This window comes from Macrotis lagotis, chromosome 2 (assembly GCF_037893015.1).
Source record: "Macrotis lagotis isolate mMagLag1 chromosome 2, bilby.v1.9.chrom.fasta, whole genome shotgun sequence".
Lineage (NCBI taxonomy): Eukaryota > Metazoa > Chordata > Mammalia > Peramelemorphia > Peramelidae > Macrotis > Macrotis lagotis.
This window is the reverse complement of record NC_133659.1, coordinates 260,276,967-260,287,466: the sequence shown is the minus strand read 5'-3', so window position 1 is coordinate 260,287,466 and position 10,500 is coordinate 260,276,967. Positions and strand designations below refer to the sequence as shown.

General features: G+C 37.5%; 1 pseudogene; it reads right to left on the bottom strand.

The window, feature by feature from the left end:
* Positions 1 to 529: 529 nt before the first annotated feature.
* Positions 530 to 2,721, bottom strand: LOC141514892 (large ribosomal subunit protein eL36-like; annotated as a pseudogene).
* Positions 2,722 to 10,500: the final 7,779 nt, after the last annotated feature.

Sequence of the window (10,500 nt, the reverse complement as noted above, 5' to 3'; positions counted from 1 at the left end):
AAAATAATTATTCTACAATTATTTCTCCTTGCTGAGTAGCAAAAATATTATTCAAGCATTATTTTCCTTATATGGCATTATTATTCTCAAGAATCCATAGAGACATTCCATTTTAAACAACTATAGTTTATATAAAATAGTAGGGAGTCTACCCATCAAAATTCACACAAGAACTATGTAAATACAATGACAAATTACTGTTTATAAAAATGAAGACAACTACTTGATGCAAATTTAAATTATTGATCTTGGGCCTTAAATTCATTCACTCAGACTTTTTAATTGTCTTAATCTAGGAAGAACTGAGCGTTTTTAACCTGGAGAATACATTAAGAATATATAGTAACTAGGAGCAGCTAGGTGGCGTAGTGGATAAAGCACCGGCCCTGGAGTCAGGAATACCTGGGTTCAAATCCGGTCTCAGACACAATAATTACCTAGCTGTGTGGCCTTGGGCAAGCCACTTAACCCCATTTGCCTTGCAAAAACCTAAAAAAAAAAAAAAAAAGAGAATATATAGTAACTGACTTCAAATATTTGAAGGGCTGTCAGGTGGAAGAGGGATTAGATTTGTTCTGCCTGGCTCCAGATGTCAGAGCTAAAAATAATAGGTGAAGTTTCAAATGGGTATATTTTAATTAGCGGCAGCTAGGGTACACAGCTGAGAGACAGGAAAACTCATCCTCCTGAGTTTAAAATCTGGCCTCAGACATTTATTAGCTGTGTGACCTTTGGCAAGTCACTTGACCCTGTTTGCCTCAGTTCCTCATCTATAAAATGAACTGGCAAACCAGTTGCCAGTATAGTTGCCAAGAAAATCCAGAATTGGGTCACAGAGTCAGATGCTGACTAAAATGACTGAACAACCTATTTTTATCCTATTAGTGACCTTAGGAAATGGAAGGGTGGGGAGAGGCTAGTTAATGGAGGATAGTTCCTTTTTCCTTTTTCCTTCATAACTCCCTGAAGCATCTATTTCGTAAGCTTAGATTTGGAGTCTGTGTGACTGGGGGAACAACTCTCTGTGCCTCAGCTTCCTTAGCTTTCTAAAATGGGAATAACAGTTTTATCTATGATCTCACAAGGTGGCTGCTAGCAGTATTTTAAAAGTGTGAACCAGGCAGGTAGTATTATGGCTCAGTAGTTGAAATGTGTATCTTGGAGTCAGGAAGGCCTCAGTCCAAATCCTGCCTCAGATATTCATTTGCTCTGTGACGATCACTTGACCCTATAGTTTATTATAGTTTATTCATCAGTAAAAGAAGGGTAATGATAATTACTACATTACAGGGTTATTGTGAAGATCAGTTGAGGTAATACATGGAAAGTACTTTGCCAGCCTTAAGGTGTGATACAAATGGTAGCTGTTGCTTTGGGTCAGCTAGGTTGCTCAGTGAATAGAGCACCAGCCCTGGACCCGAGTTCAAATCCAGTCTCAAACATTTCATACCTACTAGCTGAATGATGTTGGGGAAGTCAGTTAGCCCTGATTGACTCATAGCTAGTGCCACCTCCAGTCACCTTTATTTATTTCTGGTCGTGGTAAAAAAAAATGCTATCCAATTCCAGAGAAAGGACTGATAAATTCTATTTTTTTTTATTTGTCAAATGTTTATTGGGTAAATGGGGAAGGCAGGCGGGGACCGGTTTAATCCTTCTTGGCAACAGCCTTCCTCATGGCAGCTAGGACATTGCTGAGTTCCTCTCTCTTCCTCTTGGCACAGATGTGAGTTCCCACCCTTTTTTTTTGATGAACTTAAGGGCTCTCTTATCCTTGGAGACCTTTAACAATTCCATGGCCTGCCTCTCATAAGGGGCAAACCCACACACCTCCCAGATCATGTCTCTCACAAATCTGGTGTGTTTGGTCAAACGCCCACGACAGCATCAGTGTCGCGGCTTCACCACGTTTTTGGTAACTTTGTGGCCCTTGTTGAGGCCCAATGCCATGGGGTATCGGATGGCCATGGCTGCAGCGCAAGCATAGCCCCAGCAGCAGCCATGGAAGAAGGGAGGAGAGTGCCCTGATAAGTTCTGAAGGCAAATTGAAGTTTAATTTTTCTCACTTTATCTGTCTCGTTTTCATTTTAATATGGCTAGCATGGAAATATCAATTATAATGTGAAATCATGCAAACCATATCATATTGCTTGCCTACTAAATGAGTATGAAAAGAAGTGGGGGGAGGGGAGGGAAAGAGAGAGAGAGAGAGAGAGAGAGAGAGAGAGAGAGAGAGAGAATTTAGAACTCAAAAAGAAAAAAGGGATATTTAAAATAAATAAATGTTTTCAAAAATTAAAAATCCTTGTAGAGCAACATGGTGGGGTGGAGATTATAGATTTCTTTAGATATTCTGTGAGTGAACAGAATGTGCTGGACACAAACTAGCTAAATAAAGGATTTTTATTTAACCAATTGTATTCAACAGGATCTATATTGACAGTCAGAAAGGCAGTTAGATTTGAGATGGCAATCATGGCAGAAGGGTGCTCTCCTGCCAAAAACAGATGGCACTTGGCATGTGTTCTGTTATATCCACTTAGCTACAATGAACAAAAAGATCTCATTCTATTGTTTCTTGCTAAATCACTCTCTTACCTGCTGGCTCTTCTTTACTCCCATATGGCCATAAGTGAATAACTATTTCCCAATGTGCAGACACAAGGACTCTAACAGATATGTATAAATCACATTTTAATAATAACTAGCATATATGTATTTATATATATATATATAACATATATATTATATATATAACTTTAAGGCTTTCAAAGCACTTTACAAATATTAACTTGTTTTATCCTCACAACAATCCTGGGAAGTAAGTGCTTTCATTAACTTTATTTATAGATGAAGTAACAGAAGCAGATAGATATCAAATGATTTGTTCAGGATCACATATGAATGAATTTGCATTTATGTTTCACTGACTCCAGGTCCAGAGCTATATCCACTGTGTCACCTAGCTGCATTAAAGATTAAAGTTAATAGGGGTTGTGGATCACCTCAAACAACACTTGCTAACCAACCACACCAACCCAAACTTTCAGACTTTGAAATGTCGTTAGAAGAATTGCTAGGAAAGGATCCAAGCAGGATGCAGCAGGACATATTGAACGGCATCCTGAAGATGACAGCAAAATTGATTCATGAAGTTTTTGCCTCCCATGTTGGGAAGTTGTTTAGACCTATTGCTCATATCAACCCTCTATATGTACCACTCCTTCCAGCCTTCTCTTTTCCTTTCCCCTTCTCCCCCTCCTCTTCTCCCTTCTTTAAAACAAAGGCAAGAAGGGTAAAATAGTTATTTTGCCAGGCTATAGATGCCATGAGCTTATAGAACTCTGTAGAAATATGGGTAAAACTTTGGAGGTCAAGCTGGAGGTTTGTTATTTAATGAAGTGTTACAAATATTAAGAACATGCCCCTGGGGATGGTGCAGTGCAGATTCACAATGCCCTTCTGTAACGGCTAGGTGATCTGTGTACATTAATGTGCTCCAGGTGTTATAATAGATGCAAAATTTTTATCAGTCACACTCTTGGCAGATAATTTTTTTAATTTATTGAAGTAGTTTAAATACCAACCAAGATATTTAATTGTTATATGCAGTCAGATTCTGCATTTCCAGGATTGTTTAATTTCCTTTCTGCATGTTACTACCAGGAATTTTCATGTTAAATTGGAAGTAAATCATTTGCTTTATCGTAAAAACAAAAAAAAATTAAAGTTAATAACAAAAAAAATTAAAATTAAAGTTAAGGTTTGCCTTCTCAACCCAAGACCTGAGGATCCTATCACGAGGCTTGAAAAAGTCTAGGAGACAGGTGGTATATATAGCAGCAAATGTGTTTTCTGTGAATCAAAAAGAGTTTTTACACAAGCTATTATTGCCTTTAAGGGTTAATAAGATTCTGATTCCTAAAACACAATTGACTTCTCCTGTGAATCACTTTATATTTTCATGGCCTTCTCATGTCTACTTAGAAATATTTTATAATAAAGAACCCCTAATTATTTATGAAAAGCAAGTTCTAGTCACGTTTTGGTTGTGATTTTCTACAAGAGGAAGATCTTTATTTATGCATATCCTATCATCCTATCTAAATCCTCCATTTTACATATAGAAAACAGCTTTCCCTTCACCCTTGAGCCCAATATTCTAGGTAATTCATATTTCACAATCCTTTCTGAACTGCAACTTAGGAAGACCCATAAATGAAGCTATCTAATTAACCAAATTAAATGAAACAACTAATCAACCAAAGAACTGGCATAGTTTAAAGCAACATTTAGTGAAAGAATATGGTAATAAAAAGAATAGTAGAATTCTTCCCCCATAAACCTAGGAAACAATGGGAAAAGTAATATACATAATGATCACACATATGACCATGTGGAGGGTGAGATATACCTTCAATTCTTGCAGATCTTTCTACAGTCTGTCTGTCAAGACAGTGTTCTCTATTGAGCTTAGCCACAGGACATTATTTTCCAATGCTTGTTTCCAGATAACACATCTCAAATGTTCCCCAACAAGCACATATTCACTTCAGCTGATCTTTAATTATCAATACTTAATACTCTATCCAATATCCTCTGGGGATATGGTAATAAGAAATCCTCTCCACTGTTGGGAAGGAGGAGTAACTCAGCTTGTCACTGACCCTCAACAATCATTTTTTCTATTCTTAATTAAATTTTCTTTCTTATGATCTTAACAAACATAAACCAACATATAAAATAAAAGGACTATGCATCAAATTGTGAATTTCTGTTATGTATAAAGTGTTGATTAGGGAACTGGGCTTTCATATGGAACAGGATGATGCTGACAGGGGCATGAAAAGTACTTTTAATAAAGAAAATAATTAAACCAATTGATAATGAATGTAAGGGATTGTTTCTTTCATAAATGAAAGATTTCATGACTGAAAGGAATAAGAAAAAAATTATTGGTTTAATAAAATTTGATAAAAATCTGAAAATATAGAAACAGTTTTCAGGTAGCCTTTGAGCAATTTGACAGAAAAATACATGGAAAATGAACAGTGGCAGAAGTATAAAGGATCAAGTCACCTTATAAATAAAGTAGGGTAATATCTCTTTTGTATGTAAATAGTTTGATTATTTGAAGGAAAACAAAGGAAAGCTTTTATATGTTCAAAACTGATAAAATGTAACTTTAAGGAAATATAGGTGTAAGAGGCAAAACTGTCAAATTGATCTTTATTAAAAATATTAGAATAACTGGACATACAGAAACTATGTTCCCTCAACTCATTATCATCATTAGCCTGTTGATAGATTGATAAAAAGACACATATATAGATGATAGATAGATAGATAGATAGATAGATAGATAGATAGATAGAGCATATAAAGATGGCACAGTAGAGTACCAGGCCTGGAATCAGAAAGTCACCTTCCTGAGTTCAAATCTGACTTCAGATATTTACTAGGTTTATGACTTTGGGCAAGTCACTTATCCCTGTTTGCTGCCCCAGTTTGCTTCCCCAGTTTCTTCCTCTGAAAAATGAACTGAAGTAGGAAATGGTAAACTACTCCTGTATCTTTGCCAAGAAAACTCCATATGGGATCATGAAGAGTCAGACTCACTGGATAAATAGATGGAAAGGACAGGGCAGGGAAAGAAAGAAGAGATGAAAAGAGACAGTTCCAGTTCCTCCCCTGAATTTTGGTCCATCATCACCAGTTGTCTACTGGACATTTCAAACTGGATGTCCCAGACTCATCTAAATTCAACTTGTCCAAAATAGAATTGACTTTTTTCAGTTTTTTTTCTATTTTTCCCAGCTACAAAAGCAAGTTTCACTATTTACTTCGAAAACCTTGACTTCCAAATTCTCTCTTCCTCCCACTTCCCCTCATTGGCAAAGCAAGTTATTTGGTATAGGTTAAAAATGTGTAGACATGAGAAACATTATCAATAATAGTCATGTTGTAAAAGTAAACATACCCCACCATACACACAAACACACACAAAAAGAGAAGCCTCAAGAAAAATTAAAGTAGAAAAAAGAAAAGCATGCCTAAGTCTGCATTCAGGCACCATCAGCTCTGTCTCTGGGATGGATGGAATTCTTTATCATAAGCCCTTCAGAGTTTTCTTGGGTCACAGCATTGCTGAGAAAAGGGAGGTCATTCACAGCTGATCATCCTGCAATATTGCCATTACTTTATATGAGGTACATTTCCCATTGCATCTACTCATGTAAGTTTACTGAGAGCATCCTGTTCATCATTTCTCATTACAAAGGATCATTTCATCTCAATCACATACCCCAATTTAAGTCATTACCTGCTATAACTATCCCTATAGATTCTTTTCTTCCATATTTCATCTCTTCTGGAAGATAGTTCTAGCAGTGGGACTGCTAGGTCAAAGGGTAGGCATGGTTTTATAACCCTTTGGGTATAGTTCCAAATTGCTATACAAAATTGTTGGATCATTTCACAACTCCTCCAATAGTACATCAATGTCCCAATTTCCTTATATCCCTTCCAACATTTGTCATTTTCTTCTGTTCCATTTGCCAATCCAAGAAAAGGTAGTACCTCAGAATTATTCCAACCTATCAATTATTTCTCCTATCAAGAGATAGTATTTTTTTAAACATTTAAGTAGATTGCATTGATAACCTCATCTGAAAATTGTTACAATTTCTTAATCATTTATCAATTGGGGAATGGCTCTTAATTTTTATAAAAATTTGACTCAGTTCTCTATGAAATGAGGTCTTTATCAGAGAATCTTGTTTCAATATTTTTCCCACAGTTGCTATTTCTACTTACATTTCCCTTCATTCCATCCCCCTACTCCCATTTGTCCTATTCTCTCTCCTTTCAACCTGTCCCTCCTCAAAAGTATATTGTATCTCACTATCCTCTCCCACATGTTCCCTCCTTTCTTCTACACCTAATATCCACCTCGCCCCTCCATCCCCTTTCTCCCATTCTTTCCTATCCTATTTTCCTCGAGGATAAGATAGATTTCTATACCCAAATGAGTATGTATGTTATTCCCTCTCTGAGCCAATTCCAATGAAAATAAGGTTCACTCACTCTGCTCACCATCCCCCACTTCCACTCCATTGAAAAGATTTTTCTTGTCTTTTTTATGTGAAATAACTTACCTCATTCTCTCTCTCTCCTTTCCCTTTCTCCCAGTCCATTCCTTTCTTCCCCATTAACTCCATCTTTTTAATATATTATACCATTATATTCAGCTCCCTCCTGTGCCTTGTCTATATATTAACTACCCTATTAAATGAGGAAGTTCATATGAGTTATCAGTGTCATCATCCCATACAGGAAAATAAGCTGTTCAACATCATTAAGTCCCTCATAATTTACCCTTCCCATCCACCCTCTCTATGCTTCACCTGAGTACTGTACTTGAAGGTAAACTCTCTGTCCAGCTCTGTTCATTTCAACAGGAACATGTGAAATTCCCCTGGTTCACTGAAAGTCCATCTTTTTCCCTGGAAGAGGATGTTCAGTTTTGCTGGGTAGTTGATTCTCAGTTACATTCCAAGTTCTTTAGCCTTCTGGATATTATATTCCAAACCCTATGAGCCCTTAATGTAGTTGCTGCTAAATCCTGTGTGATCCTGACTGCAGCTTCATGATATTTGAATTGTATCCTTCTGGCTGCTTGTAATATTTTTCTCTTTGACTTGGGAGTTCTGGAATTTGGCTATAATATTCCTGGGGATTGGTTTTCTTTGGATCTCTTTCCAGGGACAATCAGTGGATTCTCTCAATTTCTATTTCACCCTCTGCTTCTAGGATATCTGGGCAATTTTCCTGTAGGAATTCTTTAAAAATGATGTCATGGCTCTTTTCCTGATCATGACTTTCAGGTATCCCAAAAATTTTTTAATTATCTTTCCTGAATCTGTTTTCCAGATAAGTTGTTTTTTCAATGAGATGTTTCACATTTTCTTCTAATTTTTCATTCTTTTGGTGTTGAAGTACTGTGTCTTGAGTTCTTGCAAAGTCAACAGCTTCCTTTAGCTCCACTCTACATCTGAAGGATTTGTTTACCTCAGAGAATTTTATTATCTCTTTTTCCATCTGGTCAATTCTGCTTTTTAAAGCATTCTTCTCCTCAATAATTTTTTGAACTGTTTTATCTATTTGACCTAAGCTGGTTTTTAATAAGTTATTTTCTTCAGCATTTTTTTGGATCTCCTTGACTAAGCTGCTGACTTGGTTTTCATGTTTTTCCTGCATCTCTCTCATTTCTATTCCTAATTTTTCTTCTATCTCCCTTATTTGATTTTCAAAATCTTTTTTGAGCTCTGTCATAGCCTGAGCCCAAATTCCATTTTTCTTGGAGTCTTTAGATGAAGAAGCTTATACTTCCTCATCTTCAGGTTAAGTATTTTGATCTTGCTTGGGATCATATACAAAGTATTTGTCATTGGTCAGGTTCCTTTTTTTCCTGCTTATTCATTTCCCCAGTCTGTGCCTGGTTTTTGGGTGCTTCCTGAGTTTTTGAGTTTTATTAGGACAGCCCCACAAGGATCTCAGTGTGTGAGGTTCTGACTGCCCTCCTGGTCTATCAATGACCACAAGCACATCCCTCTGCCACGGGGCTGAGGGGGTGGGGGTCCCCATTCTATGGGGGGCCTAGACTGTCATCATGATCTGAATGTAGTCAGAATTCCAGAGTCCTGTTCCAGGTACAGAAGACAGACCTCAGAAGTCTCCCTCCTTTCCTTTACCTTTGGTGGTCTGAGCACTCAGGGCACAGCTGCCTAGAGGTTCCTGCTTGCCTGCTCCATGGGTCTGCTTCTGTTTCCTGGATCTGGGCTGCCAGCCTGCTAAGTGCCACACCCATGCTGTGTTAGCTGATTGCCACGACTGCACTCAGGGATTCACACGCGTTCTGGCAGAGGTCTCCCTGCTGATCTTCCAAGTTATGCTTGGTTCTTCTTGGGGTGACGGTCAGGAAACTACCTCTGCTGATGGGAACCAAGGCTCACAGGCACCTGAAGTTTCTTCACTCTGGCAGAGGCCACCCCTCTTACCCCATGAAACAGAGTTTTTCCACTATTTTCCAGGTTACCTTGGACTGGATCTTTCTGTGGGTTCTGTCTCTCAAAAATTTAGAGTCATAGTTTTAAGATTTTTGAAATATTTTGGAGAGAGCACCTAGGAGAGGCTCTTTTCTTGCCGTCATCTTGACTCCACTCTCTGATGGACTTACAAGAAAGAATGCTATGCACCCCAAAGAAAGAGCTAATAGAATCTGAAAACAAACTGAAGTACACTCTTTTTTTTCATTCCCACTTAATTTTTCTTGAGGTTTCTCTTTTTTTTGTGAATGTATATGTTATGGGAGGGAGGAATTATATTTACTTTTACAACCCTACTGTAAAGGGTTACAGTTAAGAATGCTGGCCATGCCAGTATGACCAGGAAGGATAATGATCATTGTTGGAAGGGATGTGGGAAATCTGGGACACTATTACACTGTTGGTGGAGCTGTGAACTCATCCAACCCTTCTGGAGAGCTATTTGGAACTATGCCCAAAGGGCAACAAAAATGTGCATACCCTTTGACCCAGCAATACCACTACTGGGTCTATACCCTGAAGAGATGAGGAAAAAGGGTAAAAACATTATTTGTACAAAAATATTTATAGCAGCCCTGTTTGTGGTGGCAAAGAATTGGAAATCCAGTAAATGTCCTTCAATTGGGGAATGGTTTAGCAAACTGTGGTATATGTATGTCATGGAATACTATTGTTCTATTAGAAATCAGGAGGGACGGGATTTCAGGGAAACCTGGAGGGATTTGCATGAACTGATGCTGAGTGAGATGAGCAGAACCAGAAAAACACTGTACACCCTAACAGCAACATGGGAGTGATGTTCAACCTTGAAGGACTTGCTCATTCCATCAGTGCAACAATTGGGAACAATTTTTGGCTGTCTGCAAAGGAGAGTACCATCTGTATCCAGATAAGGAGCTGTGGAGTTTGAACAAAGTACAAGGACTATTCCCTTTAATTCAGAAAAAAAAAAAACAGATGTCTTATGGTTTGATCTGGTTACCTCTGAGAATTCTGTTCTCTTTAAGGATGTGATTTCTCTCTCATCACACCCAATTTGGATCGAGGTACAACATGGAAACAAAGTAAAAACTGACAGAGTGCTATCTGTGGAGTGGGGGTGGGGGGGAGGGAAGCAAGATTGGGGGAAAACTGTAAAACTCAAATAATATCTTTAATAAAAATTTAAAAAATAAATAAAATAAATAAAATAAAATTAAAAAAGAATTGCTTAATTAATAACTTTAAATGGATTAACAATTATACAGTGTAGTAATAAATATGCTAACAGACAGGTTAAGGTCATCGTGGTCTGAGTAGGGATAAGAAATCAATTAACTATATGATTATTACTTAAACTTGTAATCACATGATTAAAACTTGTAACCATATGGGAAAAAAAAAAGAATGCTGG